This window comes from Pristiophorus japonicus, chromosome 1, assembly GCF_044704955.1.
Source record: "Pristiophorus japonicus isolate sPriJap1 chromosome 1, sPriJap1.hap1, whole genome shotgun sequence".
Taxonomy (NCBI): Eukaryota; Metazoa; Chordata; class Chondrichthyes; family Pristiophoridae; genus Pristiophorus; species Pristiophorus japonicus.
In genome coordinates, this window is record NC_091977.1 from 229,958,612 (window position 1) to 229,979,930 (window position 21,319).

General features: G+C 48.7%; 1 protein-coding gene across 2 annotated transcripts in view; it reads left to right on the plus strand.

Annotated features, from left to right (window-relative positions):
* Positions 1-16,616: 16,616 nt before the first annotated feature.
* Positions 16,617-21,319, plus strand: part of aco1 (aconitase 1, soluble) — a 117,289-nt gene continuing 112,586 nt past the window's right edge. The window contains exon 1 of one of the 2 annotated variants that reach the window (XM_070887763.1): positions 16,617-16,722. The gene's annotated coding sequence lies outside the window, so the exon portion shown is untranslated. Of the gene's footprint in view, positions 16,723-20,673; positions 20,716-21,319 lie in introns of those variants that run through there. The other variant, XM_070887772.1, reaches the window with a different exon arrangement.

The following is a 21,319-nucleotide window of genomic DNA, read 5'->3' on the forward strand; positions in this document are numbered from 1 at the left end:
TTTGTTTGGTGTTGTCGCTGGTGGACATAAATGCCTGGGCTATCGTTATTTCAGATTCACCCAGATTCGGTGTTTCAACAGTCAATAGTTTGCGAAGGATTACCTCATGGCCCATGCCAAGCACAAAAAAAATCTCAGCATTTGTCCTAGGAATCCATCAAATTCACAATATCCTGCGAGGCGCCTTAGTTCGGCAACGTAGCTCACCACTTCCTGGCCCTCCGACCGTTGACACGTGCAGAACCGATACCTCGCCATCAAAATGCTTTCGTTAGGATTTAGATGCTCCCGGACGCACGTACACAATTTTTCATAGGATTTGGGTGTTGATTTTATCGGAGCTAGAAGATTCTTCATGAGGCCATAGGTTGTTGCCCCACAGACGGTAAGGAGGATCGCCCTTCGTTTGGCAGCATTCTCGTCCCCTTCCAGCTCGTTAGCCACGAAGTATTGTTCGAGTCTCTCCACGAAGGCTTCCCAATCGTCCCCTTCAGAGAACTTCTCCAGAATACCAGCAGTTCTTTGCATTTTTGCGCGGTTGTTCGTTATCTCGTTGCCAATTGATAAGTTCATAATAAAGGATGAAACTGAGTACTGTGAGCAATGAGTAAGTGTGACCTTAGCTCCTTTAATAAGACTCCAGTGTGCAGGCACCGCGTGGGTTGCCTGCTTATATACAGTGCTCCCAAGGGATGCTGGGATCCCTTGGGACTCCAACAGGTAGGCCCTCTGGTGGTGGTGTGATACAAGCTGCCAAGGGTTAAATACATAGCAACTTTAAATCAAGTGCCCTTTCATTAAAGGGCACTAGAACCGATAAATTAATAAATTATACTTTTGGGAAGACTATGGTCAAATTAAAATTTGGTTGCCAGGGGTGATAATGCATTCAGTCCCTCCGGTGCCCACCTCTCGTGGAAGGCCGTGAGCGTACCGGTGGACATCGCGTGCTCCATCTCCAGGGACACCCTGGTGCGAACGTAATCGCAGAAGAGAGGCAGGTAGTCAGGCTGAATGACCCCCTCGACTGCCTGGACCGGTTAATGGCCACCTTGGCCAGGCCCAGGGGCAGTCCCAGGAGGAGGCCCTCCGACCTGCCTGCTCCCCTCCGTACAGGGTGACCAAAGATCAGGAGACTGAAGTGCAGCCAAAATTTGAGGAGTAGCCCCTTCAAATAATGGAATAGGGGCTGCAACCTCATACATTCAACATAAAAATGGAACATGGACTACTCCAGGCCGCAGAAATTGCAGGCAACTGGGGAGTCTGTGAACCGGCTTAAAAACCTATTGCACGGGACTGCCCTGTGCAAAACCCTCCAGGCCAAGTCCCCAATAAATAAAGGGAGGACTCCCGCATAGAGAGCACTCCTTTGGGGACCCCCACCTCCTCCGGATGGCAAGATGGTGTGTCATGGCATGTCCGGACGGCAGACGATGATGGCAACGTGGACAGTGTGCAAGAGCAGCCCATACAGGAATCCTCTCCGCACAGAACTAAAAGGCACGGAGGGGATTTCACGGAGGAGGCTCAAATTGTGATGCGCTGGCTCCCAATGGAGGTTTTGGAGCTTGGCGCCGATGAGGAATTCCGTCCGGACAGGGCTCAGTTCGAATAGGATCGCCCCACATGCTTGAACCTCCTTGACACACCTAGAAGAGTCAGAGCCCAGTGTCATTTTTAGCAACTCGATGGCATTGGTCACGAGCCGGATGTCGTCTCGGGCTAAGCGCGTGTCAGCCCTCCTGCCGCTCAACAGCTCTACAACTATTTTGGTGTAAAACAATAAATCAAGTGCCCCCTTATTAAAGGGGCACTAGAACTGACAAATTAACCAATAAAACTTTTTAAACAATAAACGGTCAAATTAAAATTTGGTTGCCGAGGGTGATGATGCACTCCAGTCCCTCCGGCGTCCACCGCTTGTGAAAGGCCGTGAGCATACTGGTGGACACCACGTGCTCCATCTCCAGGGACACCCTGGTGCGGATGTAACTGCGGAAGAGAGGCAGGCAGTCGGGCTGAACGACCCCCTCGACCACCCGCTGCCTGGACCGGTTCAACAGCTCTACAACTATTTCAGTCCCAAGTGCCCCCTGGTTAAAGGGAGCGGGGTGGGGGGGCGGGGGGCGGCCACACTCCAAAATCTTTTCAAGTGCCCCCTTGTTTTTTTTTTTGAGGGCATCAAAAACACAAATTATACAAGTGCCCCCTGGCTAAAAACGGCAGGGGGGGGTGGCGGGGGCACTAAAACCGACGAACATAGACAAATTAAACTTTAAACATTAAGAATGAAATTAAAATTTGGTTGCTGGGGGTGATGATGCACTCCAGTCCCTCCGGCACCCACCTCTCGTGGAAGGCCGGGAGCTTACCGGGGATACCACGTGCTCCATCTCCAGGAATACCCTGGCTCGGATGTAACCGCAGAAGAGAGGCAGGCAGTCAGACTGAACGACCGCCCGCAGCCTGGACCGGGTGATGGCCCCCTTGGCCATGCCCAGGAGCAGTCCTACGAGGAGGCCTTCCGACCTGCCCGCTCCCCTCTGCACAGGATGCCCAAAGATCAGGAGTGTGGGACTAAAGTGCAACCAGAATTTGAGGAGCAGCCCCTTCAAATATTGGAAGAGGAGCTGCAACCTCGCACATTCGACATACACGTGGAACACGGACTCCTCCAGACCGCAGAAATTATAGGCGGCCTGGGAGCCCGTGAACTGACTTAAAAACTTATTGCACAGGACTGCTCCCTCCAGGCCAAGTCCCCAATAAATAGAGGGAGGACTCCCACCTAGGGAGCACTTCATTGGGGACCCCCACCTCCTCCGGATGGCAAGATGGTGCGCCATGGTGTGTCCGGACGGCAGACGAGGATGGCACCGTGGAGAGCACCGTGGAGAATGTGCAAGAGCAGCCCATACAGGAATCCCCTCCACGTAGAACTGAAAGGCATGGAGGGGATTTCCCGGAGGAGGCTCAAGTTGTGAGGCGCCTGCTCCCGAGGGAGGTTTCGGGGCTAGGCGCCGATGAGGAATTCTGTTGGACAGGGCTCAGTTCGGATAGGATCGCCCCACATGCTTGAGCCTCTTTGACGCACCTAGTAGAGTCAGGACCCAGTGCCATTTTTAGCAACTCGATGGCATTGGTCGCGAGCCGGAAGTCGGCTCAGGCTAAGCGCGTGTCAGCCCTCCTGCTGCTCAACAGCTCTACAACTATTTTGGTGTAAAACAATAAATCAAGTGCCCCCTTATTAAAGGGGCACTAGAACCGACAAATTAACCATTAAACGTTTTAAACAATAAACGGTCAACTTAAAATTTGGTTGCCGGGCGTGATGATGCACTCCAGTCCCTCCGGCGCCCACCTCTCACTGAAGGCCGTGAGCGTACCGGTGGACACCGCGTGCTCCATCTCCAGGGACACCCTGGCTCGGATGTAACTGCGGAAGAGCGGCAGGCAGTCGGGCTGAACGACCCCCTCGACCGCTCGCTGCCTGGACTGGTTCAACAGCTCTACAACTATTTTAGTTGTGAACATTAAACAAATGCCCCCTGATTAAAGGGGGCGGGGGGGGGCACACTCCAAAAACTTTTCAAGTGCCCCCTTGTTTTTTTTGGAGGGCACTAAAAACACAAATTTTGCAAGTGCCCCCTGGCTGAAAGGGGGGCGGGGGCACTAAAACCGACAAATTTAAACAAATTACATTTTTTGTTTATTTGTATTTTTTGTGGGTTTTTTTGGGGCATTAAAACACACACACAGACACACACACACACACACACACACACACACACGTGCCCCCTATAAAAGGGGAGGGGGGACACTAAAACCGACAGTAAAACAAATTAAACTTTAAAACATATAAAATCAAATAAAAATTTGGTTGCCAGGGGTAATGATGCACTCCAGTCCCTCCGGCGCCCACCTCTCGTGGAAGGCCGCGAGCGTACTGGTGGACACCGCGTGCTCCATCTCCAGGGACACCCTGGTCCGGATGTATGCGCGGGAGAGGGGCAGGTAGTCAGGCTGAACGACCCCCTCGACCGCCCGCTGCCTGGACCGGTTCAACAGCTCTACAACTCTTTTGGTTGGATAACATTAAACCGTTAAGTCAAGTGCCCTCCAATCTGGGGGACACTCCAAACATTTCCCAAGGCCCTTTTTTTTTGTTGTTTTTTTTGTGATTTTTTTGGGGGGGCATTGAAACTATATATTTTTCAAGTGCCCCCTATAAAAGGGGAGGGGGACACTAAAACCGGCAATTAAAACAAATTGGGTCCCTTTACAACTCTTTTGGGGGAACAAATAAACATTAGATCGAGTGCCCCCTGATCTGGGGGACACTCCAAACACTATTAACTGCCCTCTTTTTTTTTGTTTTTTTGGGGGGGGGGGGTTTTTGTGATTTTTTGGGGGGCATTAAAACCATACATTTTAAAAGTGCCCCCTATAAAAGGGGAGGGGGACACTAAAACCAGCAATTAAAACAAATTGGGCCCCTTTACAACTCTTTTAGTTGGATAACAAAAAACAGTTAAGTAAAGTGCCCTCCAATCTGGGGGACACACCAAACATTTTGAAGGCCCTTTTTTTTGTGGTTTTTTTTGGTATTTTTTTGGGGGGTTTTTTTGTGTTTTTTTGGGGGTTTTTTTGGGCACTAAAATCAACATTTTTTCCAAGTGCCCCCTATAAAAGGGGAGGAGGACACTAAAAACACCGACAATTAAAACAAATTAAACTTTAAAACATAAAATCAAATTAAAATTTGGTTGCCGGGGGTGACGATGTACTCCAGTCCCTCCGGCGCCCACCTCTCGCGGAAGGCCGCGAGCGTACCGGTGGACACTGCGTGCTCTATCTCCAAGGACACCCTGGCGCGGATGTACGCGCGGAAGAGAGGCAGGCAGTCAGGTTGAACGACCCCCTCGACTGCCCGCTGCCTGGACCGGTTCAACAGCTCTACAAACTTATCAGCATACTCACAGGTGCATATATTACACCTCCTGGCTCCCCAAAGCCTTCCCACCATCGACAAGGCGCAAGTCAGGAGGGTGATGGAATACACTACAATTGCCTGGATGAGTGCAGCTCCAACAACACTCAAGAAGCTCGGCACCATCCAAAACAAAGCAGCTCACTTGATTGGCACCCCATCCACCACCTTAAACTTTTCTCCCTCCAACACCGACGTACTGTGGCTGCAGTGTGTATCATCTACAATATGCAGCAACTCGCCAAGGCTTCTTCGACAGCACCTCCTAAACCCGCAACTTCTACCCCCTAGAAGAACAAGGGCAGCAGGCGCATGGGAGCACCATCACCTCCAAGTTCCCCTCCAAGTCACAAACTATCCTGACTTGGAAAGATTTTGCCGTTCCTTCACCGTCACTGGATCAAAATCCTGCGACTTTCTCCCTAACAGCACTGTGGAAGTACCTTCGTCACAAGGACTTCATCACTCGAGGAGCTGCAATAAAGGACTACAGTCTTCACAATTTAAGTACACCACCACCTTCTCGAGGGAAATTAGGGATGGGCAATAAATGCTGACCTTACCAGAGATGTCCAGGTCCAATAAATGAAAAAAAAAATTGTAAACAGGGACTAGTTGACGAATCACTTCTCTGAGCTTTCTTGGCTGGAGAATGGTGTACAATAAAGAAATTTATAAAAGAAAAAAATGAACTAAAAAATATGCAACAATATATATCTTACATAATCTCATGCAAGGACAGTGATAATGGAAGGGTTAAAATCGAGAGTAGGTCAATTTTGGAAACTATATAGAAGATAGAAATCTTTTAGGAAACTAGACTCTACTTTAATCCCACCCTTAGAAAACCACAGTAATTTAGCAGATAACAAAATAACTTCTAATTGAGAGCATTATCCTGATTTTAATTCTTGGTTATTAAAGGGATGATGTGAGACAGCAAGCGAGATTTTTTCATTATATAATATTTTTTTCATTCATTCATTCATTCACAGAATGTGGGCATCGCTGGCAAGGCCAGCATTTATTGCCCACCCCTAATTACCCTTGAGAAGGTGGTGGTGGGCCACCTTGAATTGCTGCAGTCCTTATGATGAAGGTACTCCCACAGTGCTGTTAGGGAGGGAGTTAGCGACGATGAAGGGACGAGGATATATTTCCAAGTCAGGATGGTGTGTGACTTGGAGAGGAACTTGGAAGTGGTGATATTCTCATGCACCTGCTGCCCTTGTCCTTCTAGGTGGTAGAGGTTGCGGGTTTGGGAGGTCAAAGAAGGCATGGAAAGTTGCTGCAGTGCATCTTGTAGATGGTACACACTGCAGCCATGATGCGCCGTTGGTGAAGGGAGTGAAGGTTTAAGGTGGTGGATGGGGTGCCAATCAAGTGGGCCGCTTTGTCGTGGATGGCGTTTGTTATGTATGCATGCCCACAATGTTATGATGTAATGTTATATGTACTGTAACACTGAATGTACCTTCACCCTGTACATACCTTATCTGTACACCAGAGGGTGCTGCTGCTGGAGACCTAAGGGTCACCTGCACACTGCAGGTAACCCAGTGTAAAAGGGAGCTCACCTCGTAGTGTCCTCACTCGAGGAGCTGCAATAAAGGACTACAGTCTTCACAGTTTAAGTACCATACCCCTGCCTTGTGGAGTCACTAACAAGGTGCCTACATATATAACAACTGGCGATGAGGTCATGAACTACACGCACAATATGTCGAATCTCAGCACCTTTCAACAATTCACCGATGGGGAAGATTGGGACGCTTTCGTGGAAAGATTGGAACATTTCTTCATAGCCAACGACCTGGATGGGGACACACCGGCTACACTACCGAACAAGCGCAGGGCCATCCTGCTTAGTAGTTGTGGGCCCACTGTCCATTGCCTCGTCAGGGACTTGCTAGCCCAGCGAAGACAACAACCAAGAGCTATGGAGAACTGGTAACCTTAATACAAGAGCAACTAAAACTCAAAGAAAGCATCCTCATAGCCAGGCACTGGTTCTACACTCACCGGTGACCCGAAGGCCAAGAAATAGCTAAGTATGCTGCAGATTTAAGAAGATTGGCTGCACTGTGTGATTTTGGCGACCACCTTAACGAAGCACTAAGGAACATATTTTTATCGGAATCGGCCACGAGAGCCTCCTCCACAAATAGCTCTCTGCGGACATCACAGTCACCATACAGAAGGCATTAAAGTGAGCCTACATGGTTTCGGTTGGCGACTCCAGGCGAATATTGACCCACACTCAGGACCCTAAACTGACAAACGCAGTGAGCCGAATGGCTACTTCTAAAAGCTGAAATGCTGCCCCAAGTCCCGCAAGTCTGAGTCCGCCACATGGGGCAAACCGGCTAGCCCCATACTGTGGTGTGGAGGAAACCACAGGGCCCACCAGTGTCACTACAAAGACTATACCTGCAAAAGCTGCAAAGAGAAAGGGCACCTTCAGAGAATGTGCAGAAAAAGCTTTACTCACCAGGTCGCTGAAGAGTTGGCTGATCACCGGGGCTCCGACACAGATGAAGACGAATCTGCTTAACCCCTGGAAGAAGAGTATGGAATTTATACTTGCTCCACTGAAAGTTCCCCATGGAAAATGGAAGTAGACATCGACGGAGTTCCAGTTTCGATGGAAATCGACACAGGGGCGAGCCAGTCTTTAATGAGCCAGACGACCTTTGAAAAACTTTGGATCAATTCCGCCAAACAACCAAAACTGTCTCCTGTCCAAGCGAAGCTGCTCACCTACACCAAAGGTAAAATCCCAGTCGTTAACAGTGTGGACATCCAGGTCTCCCAGGGCGGCGTGATGAACAAACTCCCCCTGTGGATCATTGCTGGCGATGCTGGGAAGAAGTTGGATGAAGCAGGTCCAAGTCGGTTGAAGTGATGACGGCCCCCGGGCTCCAGCAATCCACATCCCAAGCAGCCCTGAACTTGGATCCATCGCTGAACCTAGCGATCCTACCGTCCAGCTCGACTGCGCGGTGACGACTTCACAACACCACGGTGAGATCTCCAGAGCCGAACGTCCAGACTTCACCTTCCGGGGCGTGGCCGGACTCCAAGAGAAGAATATCATCAAGAAAAGTGGATTCCCGACATCTATGGCCGAACCGTGGAGGAAAGAATCACCAAAGCCTATCTGGAAGAGAGCGAGAAGATGGCGGCCGCACCACAAGGCGAAGAACCTAAAATCAAAATGGCCACGACCAGACCACAAGGGGCAGCATCGGAGGAAGAACACGTGGCACCAAGCGGTGAACCGGATTGGAAGGCCCCCTTAAAGGAGACCGGTAACCCAAAGAATTTAAAGGGAAAGTTTCAATCTAAGGATGACAAGGAGTTTAAAGTTAAAAATGCAGTTAGCGAATGCAGGTATGAAAATGTAACGTTGAATTGTGATGCCGGAGTAACTGATGAGAAAAATGAAATGAGTGCTTGTGTAAGTAAGGTTAAGAACAAGTTTGTAATGCCTAATGATTATGATAGAAATTTCAAAATGACAAATGTAACCATATATGGAGAGACCAAGATACAGGAAAGTGATGTAAATGCTGTAATTAACAATGTAGTCTCGACTATGTATGATTGGAGCGAATGTGTCATGTATACAGGAAGTAGACTGTTAAAGGACATTGGATTCTACAGGGACCATGTAAATGCCAGAGGTATCCCCCCCTTGGGAGACCTCCAGGTCCAGCTGGCTACCTGATCATGTAGCCTGGACTTTTGGGACAAATGTGATGCCCCAGGAAGGGCTCACACACACCCAGTGGGAGCAGACCCACTGCAGGGACAGCGGTCAATGGGCAACACTGCCACCACCTCTGGCAACCTGCCTCAGATTGGCCTTACACTCCCTGGTCACCAGGGCCAACACCAGGAGCGAGAAGGCCAGTACCCTCCAGCTTTCTTGGTGGACCCTGGGAAGACCAGACTTTCTTCACAAATGGAGGACAAGGAGCCTACACAGTCCTGTGGCCCTGCCCACCACCACACACTTACCCACTCTACAGAGTATGTACCCTACTCATTGCTGCACTGGCTCCCCCACTGAGGGATCCCGCAACAGTGACACCCACATGGTCTGTGTGTGAGGGGGATAAATGTACAAGGCCAGCCTCAAGCACAGGGATCACACCTGGCACCCACACAACCCTCACCACAACCTCCCACAGCCCACTACTGATCACCTCCCCAGGTCATGGCAATAAGGACTTGAAAAATACTTAGTGGGGAGTGTTGTTATGTATGCATGCCCACAACCAGTCCACCTCACACAACTGTGACACCCCTTATAGTGAAACATTCTACACACCACCCCAACCGGAGCCACGTGATCTCTTGGGAGAGGCAAAAACCAGATAAAAACCCAGGTCAATTTAGGGAGAAAAAAAAAATCTGGGAAAATTCCTCTCCGACCCATCCAGGCGATCAAAACTAGTCCAGGAGATCACCCTGGCAGTATTCTATTCCCTGCAGTACTTACCATTATATCTGCACAGTCCAACAAAAGGTTATCCAGTCTAATCCCAATTACCAGTTCTAGGTCCGTAACCCTGCAGCTTACTGCACTTCAAGTGCCCATCCAACCATCTCTTAAAAGTGGTAAGGGTTTCTGCATCCACCACTCTTCCAGGCAACGATTTCCAGATCCCCACAACCCTCTGTGTAAAGAAGCCCTCCCTCAAATCCTCTCTAAACCTTCCACCAACCACCTTAAAATTATGCCCCCTCGAAATAGACCCCTGTACCAATGGAAATAGGCCCTTACTATCCACTATGTCCAGGCCCCTCAATATTTTATACACCTCAATAAGGTTTTCTCTCAACCTCCTCTGTTCCAATGAGAACAAACCCAGCCTATCCAATCTATCCTCATAACTAAAGATTCTCCATTCCAGGCAGCATCCTAGTAAATCTCCTCTGCATCCTCTCTAGTGCAATCACATCCTTCCTATAAAACGGCGACCAGAACTGAACGCAGTACTCCAGTTGTGGCCTAACCAAAGTATTATACAATTTAAGCATAACCTCCTTGCTCTTATATTCTATGCCTCGGCAAATAAAGGCAAGCATTCCGTATGCCTTCTTAACCACCTTATCCATTCGGCCTGCTACTTTCAGGGATCTGTGGACAAGCACTCCAAGGTTCCTTTGTTTATCTGCACTATTAAATGGCCTACCGCTTAATGTGTATACTCTTTCCTTATTAGCCCTTCCAAAGTGCATCACCTCACACTTCTCTGAATTAAATTCCATTTGCCATTGCTCTGCCCACCTGACCAGTAGATTGATATCCTCCTGCAGCCCATGACTTTCCAATTCATTATCAACCACACAGCCAATTTTAGTGTCGTCTGCAAACTTCTTACTCATACTCCCTATATTTAAATTTAAATCGTTGATATATACCACAAAAAGGGACCCAGTACTGAGCCCTGCAGAACCTCACTGGAAACATCCTTACAGTCACAACAACATCCATCAATCATTACCCTTTGCTTCCTACCCCAAGAAGACGTTAACTGGGTTAACCTTAACCCCAAGGGTTTCAGGCAGCTGGGGGTGGGGGTGGTTGTTGGGGAGGAATAAAGCATGGGCTATTTTAAGTCCTCGCTGAAATGCCACTGGTCCATTTTCCACCTTGAACAGGTGGGAGGAGTGTTATGTGTGGAGAAAGAGTCAGACTGAACACTGTGAGCTCAAAGTAAAGTGTGACTTTTGTCTTTTATTGCAGTCTCCAGAGTGCCTCTCCAATCTGTGAGGCCTCCTTAAATACCTGTGCTCCCAAGGGATTATGGGATCCCTTGGGACTCCAGGCAATGAGCTCTCTGGTGGCTGTAAGAGTAAATACAAGTTTACGTATATAACACTCCCCCCCCCCCCCCCCCCCAAAGTCAATAATGTAACTATTTACAATGTGAGTCTATCTGGGGCCCTTCTTGCCCTGGTTGATCGTCTGTGTGAAAGCTGGTATTGTTGAATCATTTGTTGGGCCCTCGCTGGGCTGCTGTGCAGCTGGCCTTGCTGGGCTGCCTGATGTGTTGGGTCCTGCTGGGCTGCTGTGGATGATGGGTTCTGCTTTGTGGTCAACCGTGGTGCCGGTTGCCACTGGTGTGTATGTTGGGGGATTAAAAAAGGTAGGGTCCAAGATGGGTTGCTCAGGATAGTCCATAAATCTGCTTTTGATTTGGTCCCAGTATTTCCAGTGAATGAGTCCATTTGAAAGTTTGACCCGAAACACCCTGCTCTCCTCTTTGGCCACGACAGTGCCGGGAAGCCACTTAGGATCTTGTCCATAATTCAATACAAATACGATCATTGATTTCAATCTCGTGTGACACATTTGCGCGATCATGGTATGTACTTTGTTGAAGCCGCCTGCTCGCTATCTGTTCATGTAGATCAGGGTGAACTAACGAGAGCCTTGTCTTAAGTGCTCTTTTCATGAGCAGTTCAGCAGGTGGGATTTCAGTGAGCGAGTGGGGTCTTGTGCAGTAGCTAAGCAGGACTCGGGATAGGTGAGTCTGCAGTGAGCCTTCAGTTACCTTCTTCAAGCCTTGCTTGATGGTTTGCACTGCTCTCGCTGCCTGACCATTGGATGCTGGTTTAAACGGGACAGATGTGATATGTTTGATCCCGTTGCGGGTCATGAATTCTGGTAAAACATGGCCCGTTGTTGCTCACCAGGACATCAGGTAAGCCGTGAGCGGCAAACATGGCCCGCAGGCTTTCAGTAGTGGCAGCGGACGTGCTAACCGACAATATCTCACATTCAATCCACTTGGAGTACGCATCTACAACCACAAGGAACATTTTGCCCAAGAACGGGCCTACATAGTTGACGTGTACCCTAGACCACAGTTTGGAGGGCCAATACCATAAACTTAGTGGTGCCTCCCTGGGTACATTGCTTAGCTGCGAGCATGTATTACCTCTGGGAACGCAGGACTCTAAGTCCGCATCGATACCGAGCCACCACACTTGGGATCTGACTATCGCTTTCATCATCACGATGTCTGGGTGGGTACTGTGGAAGTCATTGATGAAGGTGTCTCTACCCTTCTTGGGGACCACTACTCGACTGCCCCACAGAAGGCAGTCTGCTTGTATAGACATTTCATCTTTGCACCACTGGAACGGCTTTATCTCTTCCTGCATTTCTACTGGGACACTGGACCAGCTCCCGTGAAGCACACAGGTTTAGACTAGAAATAATAAGGGGTCCTGGCTTGTCCAGGTTTTGATCTGCTGGGCAGTGACGGGTGATTGCTCACTCTCAAATGCTTCCATAACCATGGCTAGATTTGCAGGCTGCGCCATTTCCATCCCCGTGGTGAGCAATGGCAGCCTACTGAGAGCATCGGCACAGTTTTTTGTGCCTGGCCTGCGGCGGTTGGCATAGTTGTATGCGGACAACGTGAGCACCCATCTCTGGATGCGGGCCGATGCGTTGGTATTTATCTCTTTACTCTCGGGAAACAGGGATACAAGTGGCTTATGGTCGGTTTCCAACTCGAATTTTAGTCCAAACAGGTATTGATACATTTTCTTTACCCCATAGACACATGCTAACGCTTCTTTCTCAATCATGCTGTAGGCTCTCAGCCTTAGACAGATTCCTGGGTGCATAAGCAACCGATTGCAGTTTCCCAAAATCATTAGCTTGTTGCAATACACACCCGACGCCATATGACGACGCATCACAAGCTAGTACCAAAGGCTTACATGGATCATACAACACAAGCAATTTGTTTGAGTATAACAATTTTCTTGCTTTTGCAAAGGCATTTTCTTGGCTTTTGCCCCAAATCCATTCGTCCCCTTTCCATAGTAAGACATGCAGTGGTTCTAACAGTGTGCTAAGACCCGGTAAGAAGCTACCAAAGTAGTTCAGGAGTCCCAGAAATGGCTGCAGCTCCGTCACGTTCTGTGGCCTCGATGCATTCACGATTGCCTCCGTCTTCGTGTTGGTGGGCCTGAGGCCGTCCGCTGCAATCCTCCCTCCCAAGAACTCCACTTCAGGCGCCAGGAAAACGCACTTCGAGCATTTTAACCTGAGCCCCACGCGGTTGAGTCGACTAAGAACCTCCTCCAGGTGCTGCAGATGCTCGACTGTGTTCCGACCTGTGACCAAGATGTCGTCCTGGAAGACTACGGTGTGCGGGACCGACTTCAGTAAGCTTTCCATGTTTCTCTGGAATATCGGCGCCGCTGATCGGATTCCAAACGGGCATCTGTTATAAACAAAAAGACCTTTGTGTGTGTTCATGCAGGTGAGGGCCTTCGATGATTCCTCCAGTTCCTGCGTCATGTAGGCTGAAGTCAGATCCAGCTTCGTGAACGTCTTTCCTCCCGCCAGCGTTGCAAAGAGGTCGTCGGCCTTTGGTGGGTATTGGTCCTGCAGGGAGAAACGATTGATAGTTACTTTGTAATCGCCACAGATTCTGATGGTGCCGTCTCCCTTGAGGACTGGCCCACTTGTTCAACTCGATCGGTGAAATGAATCCCTCTCTTTGCAGCCGGTCTAGCTCGATCTCTACCCTTTCTCTCATCATGTACGGTGCTGCTCTCGTGCCCCCGGAGTTAGGTGGATCTGCACTGTTGCTTCGTGAACGTCTTTCCTCCCGCCAGCGTTGCAAAGAGGTCGTCGGCCTTTGGTAGTGGGTATTGGTCCTGCAGGGAGAAACGATTGATAGTTACTTTGTAATCGCCACAGATTCTGATGGTGCCGTCTCCCTTGAGGACTGGCCCACTCGTTCAACTCGATCGGTGAAATGAATCCCTCTCTTTGCAGCCGGTCTAGCTCGATCTCTACCCTTTCTCTCATCATGTATGGTGCTGCTCTCGCACCCCCGGAGTTAGGTGGATCTGCACTTTTGCTCCTTGAAATTTCCTGATGCCTGGTTCGAACTGCGAAGGAAATTTGTTTAAGACCTGGGCGATAGCGCTCGGACTTGTCCCAGTTCCAGCGTGTCTTTCCCAGCCAGCTCCTGCCGAGCAGTGTGGGACCATCGCCCGGTACCACCCAAAGTGGTAGCTTGTGCACCGCTCCATCGTAGGAGACCTTTACGGTAGCAGGATTACAGGAATCAGTTCTTGTGTAAGTTCTTAGTTTCCTGCGAAGTGGAGTTAAGATTGGCCTTGAGGCCTTGTTGCACCACAGTCTTTTGAAAGTCTTTTTGCCCATGATGGACTGGCTCGTGCCCATGTCCAGCTCCATTGACACCGGGAGTCCATTTCGTTCAACATTCAGCATTATCGGGGGACAATTGGTGGTGAATGTGTGCACCCCATGTACCTCTGCCTCCTCGGCCTGAGCTCTGGTTCGTCGTGATCCTCCGTGAATCTGTCCTCCTCTGCAACATGGTGGTTTGCAGATTTAGCAGGATTTGCAGCTTGCCTGCACACTCGTTGAAGGTGTCCCATTGTTTCACAGCCCTTGCAAACATACTCTTTGAATCGGCATGAATGGAAACGATGATCACCCCCGCAGCGCCAACAAGGTGTTAATAACCTTGCATTCATCACCCTTGATGGTGGACTCAGACATCTGCAGACGTACAGCTGCAGGTATTTGTGACCTGCCCTGTATGTTACGATTCGAAAATGACATCACTTTGTTCACAGTACTTGTAGCAGCACTTGTGTACTGAGGGATTTGCTTCGTATTGTCACTGGTTCTTGGGCAGAGGAGGCCTGACTTTCCTTGTGGGGGCACTCCTGAGCAGCAGTCCTTCTAGGAGCAAAGACTGCAACGTGTTGGTAACCCAGGTATTGCACCTTAACCTGCCCACATTGGTGAAATGTTAGCCAGAGTGAGTGGCAGGAATTATAAACAGGCTTGCCAACCATCCCGGATTGTCATGGACTTGGCCCTTTAAATTTCACGTATCCGCAGTGGCGGCCTTTCTCCTTATCGATGACGTCACCACCTTCTGCCACGGTGATAGGGAGGGGCGAGGCCATGGAGGGGTTTGAACACAAGGATGACAATTTAAGATTCGAGAGGTTGCTGAACCAGGAACCAATGTAGGTCAGCAAGCACCGGGATTATAAGATCAGCAAATTATAGGATTCCAACTAGTTACAGGTCGAATATTGGGGCGTTACAGCTATTACTACCAGTTACATATAAACTATCAATGAGTTTTCATATTACGGTTGGCAATGAAGGGATTTCTGAGTGTTACCAGTATTACTATTAGTTACTGGTGCAATTTCAGTTAACTTTTAATAGTTACTGGTGGAATCAAAGTTCTTCCCACCTCTGGTTCTCCCCCGTGCCCCACAAATCCCCCTCCCACCTTCGATTTCCCCTTTTCCCCACTCTCGGTTTTCCCTCTTTACCTGCTCAGCAATGTTTGCACTAAGGTGCTCGACAGCACATCAATCGCGAGATCCCACGTAGGCTGCTCACCAGCTGCTGCCGCAGTGGATTTAGAGGGACCAAGCATTAAAAGAAATTAGAGGGAACATTGCTACTTATGATTCTTGTAACCTCTCGCACAACCACTGGTGGAGTTAAACCATGAACAAAAATACTCAACTGCAAGGTCTCCAACCTTTTTAAGGTAATTCCAATACATTTGCTGACATCACATGGCCAGAATGTCACTCGATCAGACCTCCAGGAATGCCTCCAACCAGAATAGGCAACCCTAGTCCCCAACCTATATAAGGTGGTGTGTCAATTTTTAAAATTCAAATACATAAACATTTGTAAACAAAATTGGGTGTCACTTCGAATGAATATTGCTTTGTGGCGCTCAGCTGAGGTTGCCAATTCTAGTTGGACATATTCCTGGAGGTTTCATCACATGACCTCCAACTGCCCCGCCCTCACACTCCCGCCATTGGTCACTCAACATGTCCATCCTTGCAGCACAACGCCGTCCCACGGCCAATTGGAAAGCGAACAGACTCTTCACTACCCAATTGGATGTTTCTTGACTTAATGAAACAGCCAATTTTCTCATATCCAATAATTTTATTACAAAATTGTTTAAAGAAAATGGAAAACATGCACAAATGTTTTAAACTCCCCTGTGATTTTTATTCCGCAGTGTCCTGGAGATTAATCTGTAATTCCTGGAGACTCTAAGGTAGGGTTGCCAATTCTGGTAGTCCTTGTTCCAGGAGCTTTCATGACACGATCTCCCACCTCCAACCTACCTGCCCCCACCATTGGTCGGCCAACAAGTCAGTCCTTACAACCTTTTGCCTTCCCGTCCCGTAAAGCGAACAGACTTCTTTGTTACTCGTTTCAATGATTCTTGACTGTCAGTCCAACAGGCAATTTTCTCCATCTCCAATATTTTTGCAACTAATAAAATGAATAGTGTTCAAAGTAAATGGAAAACAACATTCTTTTTTAATGTTTAATGTTTTTCTCCCTGGTTGCTTGCAGCATAGTGCTGGAGATTAATTGCTGCAGACTGCAGGGCAATCCTGGAGGGTTGGCAACGTTCGGCTCAGCCTGTCACCTAGTTCCACGTGCTGGGGCACGTCATTGCGCGGGAGTACGCACTTGTCACCTGTTGAATGGCGTAATTGCGTCAAACAATCGACATACGTACGCGCATGCGGTTTTACGTACGGGGGTGGTGGGCGCATGCGCGAAGGTGTGTGTGTACAGAGCTGGCTGGATCAGGGGGACTCTGAATGAAGGCGTGACAAGCAGGAATCGGCGGTTTGGGCCTCATAAGGTAACGGGCAACGGTTATTGATATGGAGTGTGAGGGCTGAGTGTGTCGGGGGAATATTCTGTTCACCGTCTGCTCCTGCCGCACCTTTGCTGTTGTGACTTGCTCGTGCAGCGACACGGCAGAGTGCGTGAGCCCTGCAGCTCGCGCGGTGCAGCAACAGGTAACTGCAACTGTGCAGTGACAGCAATGTACTCAGCCGGGGGTCAGTGCAGGGACCTGTGCAGTGACAGCAATGTACTCAGCCGGGGGGTCAGTGCAGGGACAGCAATGTACTCAGCCGGGGGGTCAGTGCAGGGACAGCAATGTACTCAGCCGGGGGTCAGTGCAGGGACAGCAATGTACTCAGCCGGGGGTCAGTGCAGTGACAGCAATGTACTCAGCCGGGGGTCAGAGCAGGGACCTCTGCAGTGACAGCAATGTACTCAGCCGGGGGTCAGAGCAGTGACAGCAATGTACGCGGCCAGTGGGACAGTGCAGGGACCTGTGCAGTGACAGTAATGCACTCAGCCAAGAGTCAGTGCAGGGACCTGTGCAGTGACAGTAATGCAAGCAGGGCAGTAATGCACTCGGCCAGTGGCGACGAGGTAGGGGGAGTGCAGGATCCTGTGCAATGACAGTAATGCAGGTAGGGCTGGGGGAAAGTGCCAGTGTGCAGTAATGGGGGCTGGTGTTAGTTGCGAGTATAGGCAGTTCTTCACAGAAAATCAAACTTGTCTGCAAGGGAAAGCTGGCCAGGTGTACTTCATTCACTGGTTTGACGCTCCCACGGACAGATCGGCTTGCACAATCAATCCCTCTCGGGCTTTACATAAGTTTCTAGGAATGCAGGCGAACCACCACTCGTTGGTAATTCAGTTCTGTTGAAGCTTGGGATCATACAATAACAATTTTAAGCTGAATTTATTTGATCAATTTTTAAATAGTAAAACGCCACTCTTGAGGACCTCTGGTCTGAGCTCTGCTATCTTGCAATGGGTATTTACTGCCAGGCTATGAATTATTTAAGGGTTCAAAAGTGCAACAATTAAGTGTTTCCACTTGGTCAAAGTTTCAGTTGTAAGGTATGCCACATTAAAACTTAATCCTGTTAGAAACTAAAAGTAAATGTGGGTCTCCTACAGGCTGAGAAAGGAAAAATAAATTAAACAAATACTTTGTCTTCACGGAAGAAGATGCAAAAAATCTCGGAAATAGTGGAGAACCAAGAGTAGCAAGAATGATGAACTGAAAGAAATTAGTATTAGTAAAAAAAATAGTACTGGAGAAATTAATGGTACTGAAAACCGATAAATCCCCTGGACCTGATGGCCTATATCCTAGGGTTTTGAAAGAGGTTGCGATAGAGAGTGGATGCATTGGTTGTCGTCATCCAAAATTCCATAGATTCGAGAGAGGTTCCCGCGGATTGGAAGGTAGCAAATGTAACCCCACTGTTTAAGAAAGGAGGGAGAGAGAAAACGGGGAACTACAGATCAGTTAGCCTTACATCAGTAGTAGGGAAAATGCTAGAATCTGTTATTAAGGACGTGGTAACAGGGCATTTAGAAAATAAGAATAGGATTGAGCAGAGTCAAAACAGATTTATGAAAGGGAAACCATGTTTGACAAATCTGTTAAGAAATTTTTGAGGTTGTAACTAGCAGAATACATAAAGGGGAATCAGTGGGATGTGGTGTATTTGGATTTTCAGAAGGCATTCGATAAGGTGCAACACAAGAGGTTATTAAACAAAATTGGGGATAATATACTAGCATGGATTGAGGATTGGTTAACGGACAGAAAACTGAGTAGGAATAAATGGGTCATTTTCGGGTTGGCAGGATGTAACTAATGGGGTACCGCAAGGATCAGTGCTTAGGCCTCAGCTATTCACAATCTATATCAATGATTTGGATGAGGGGACCAAATGTAAAATATCCAAGTTTGCTGATGATACAAAGCTAGGTGGGAATGTAGGGCCCAAATTTCCCCAGCCGCCTAGAGCAGCGTAGTTAGGGGTGGGACGCCAACTTTTTTGGGCAAAAAATGCGCCAAAAATGTACCTGTTAATTTAGCCGCTCCCTCATTGTCCGGATCCATTGGCGTGATGCTGTAGAGCCTGCGGGAAGTGGAGCTTCAGCACGGCCGGCAGGGGGCGGGGCTTGGGCCCAACATCTTGTGGAGTGCCGGCAGGGGTCGCATGTCTGTTTGAGCGTGTGCACATGCGCAGTGGGCGTTTCAGCGTGCGCACATGCGCAATGCAACAGGAAGCTTGGCAATTGGCCAATTAAAGGGAGAGCGTCCTCAGAATCATTGGTAATGGAGCATATATAAAGGTAAGGTTAAAATATCGATTTTTTTTTGTGTGGCTGAGGGAGTGGAAAGGAGTGCTGATAGGTGGAAGAAAGGTGAGAACTGTGATTTTTGAACATTACCCGAGTGTGAGTCCAATACACGAATGGCGCAAGAGCATGCAAGACGAACAAAGAATTTCCTCCATGAGGAAGTGGAGCAATTAGTGACTGTCATTGAGGAGAAATGGCTGGAGTTGGATATCAGCAAGAGTGGTCCGTCAAAAGTTTCACCCAAGGAAATGAGAAGAAGATGGAATCTAGTTGCATAAGAATACTCCACGGGGGTCAATACCGGAGGATCTGGAAGCCAGTGCAAGAAGAAATGGCAGGATGTTGGTCAAGTAGTGAATGTAAGTAATATCTTCATCTTTAAATTGAATTGCAATTGAAAATGTGACCATCTGTATGTGTCCCATCCATCAGAAGTGCACCATGTCTGAAAATTAATATTGTCATCTTTGCAGAAGAAATTGGTCCACAACAAAAGGGAAAGACTTAGAACAGGAGGAGGTCCGTCAAATCTGCACCAACTGACACGCCTGGAACAGAGGTTTGCTGCCTTGCTGAGTCACACCGGCAGAAAATGAATCAGCTCTGCACAAGCTGGATCCACACGCGAGGGTGAGTCATTAAAATGCATAGTCGCCCTTCAAATCAACCTGCTGACTGACCTGCTACGCGTCAGCCTATTCATGCCACCCATCCTGCCCCCTCCTGTGCTGCTAACCATTTGACTGTTCTGTTGTATTTTGCAGAAGAAGACACTCCTCAACATCCTGAAGATCCACCAGAGGATCCAGATGTGTGCGCTCCAGACCACGGCGGGTGGGGGGAGGAGGGGTCCATGGAAATGTGTACACGGGAGAATGCTGACCGCGATATGGATCACGACATAGCACTGCATCACACTGCCAAAAACCTCCATGAGCTCCTCGGCAACATTCCATGGGTTCACACCTTCCGAGATCGCGGGTCCCAGTGGCGGTCGTGAAATGCACCTTGAGACCCAGTCTCCCACCGTCCCAGCCTGCGCCTCACACTGGACCCACGGCGAGGGGAAGGAGAAGCCGACCATTCTCTCCTGAGATGCAGCCCTCAGCAGAGGTTAATCAGGTTGTTTCATTGGGTGAGGAGATAAATGCCCTCATAAAATCACTCGTGGCGGCCTTCAGTGGGGTGCGTGATGAGGTAGCGACACTGTCGGGTGAACTCTTAGCACTGAGACGGGAAGTGAGGGCGGACATTTCAGAGGGTGTGCAAACGATGGGAGATGCCATGAGGGAGCTAGCTTCTACAATAAGGGCGCAAAGGCCGGATACTCAAATGCCACTCCCACTTCAATCCACGCACCAGCCTCCGGTGAGACCCAAGCCGGGCCCCCAACCCCCACCATCACCATCATCACCGACCCCATGAGGAAGTGCACTTTCCCCGACATGTGGGTGAGGGTTGGGTGCAGCCTTTCTTTGTTGTTGATGTTGTTGAAGTGCACTGTAAAATATCCAATAAAAGATATTTTGCATTAAAACTGAATTGTGCTCCATTAGTTCCACACAACATTTAGGGACAACTGTAAAGATCCCTCACCCCTGCAATCATGCGTGCCTGCCACCTCTAGCCCTGGCGGGAGGGCTAGCCGGTGCGTTCTGAAGTCGGCAAGGTAGGACTGCACTATTTTCAGTCGCTGATTTATCTTTTATTTATTTTTGATGATGTTGTGCTAAAGATGTTGTGATGTTGTGAAGTCTTTAGTGCTTTAGAATCCTCTAACTCACCTCCCATCCCCACCCTATCTCTGGTTACCTGCGCTGATTATTAAATGTAGGTTACGATTTTCTGTGCCTGCAAAAGTGGCCACATACACTGGCCTAAGTTAGTTTGGAGTAACTTTTAGCTGGCCAAATTTGCTTCTCTGGCCAGAAGAGGCGTAAGTGGCTTGTCACGCCCCCTTTTGGAGCGAATAAACTAAACTAGAAAAAAACCTAACTAACTGACTTACTCTGGAGCAAGTTACATGGGGAAATTTGCGATTTTTAAGTTACTCCAAAAAAAGCTACTTACTCCAACAAAAAAAAACAGGCAAATCTTGGGGCAATTTGAGCCTGTAAGTTGAGGGGGATGCAAAGAGACTTCAAGGGGATATAGAGAGGCTAAATAAGTGGGCAAGAACATGGCAAATTGAATATAATATGGAGAAATGTGGTTATCCACTTTGATAGGAAAAATAGAGAAACAAAGTAAAGGTTGAACCTCCCTTATCGAGA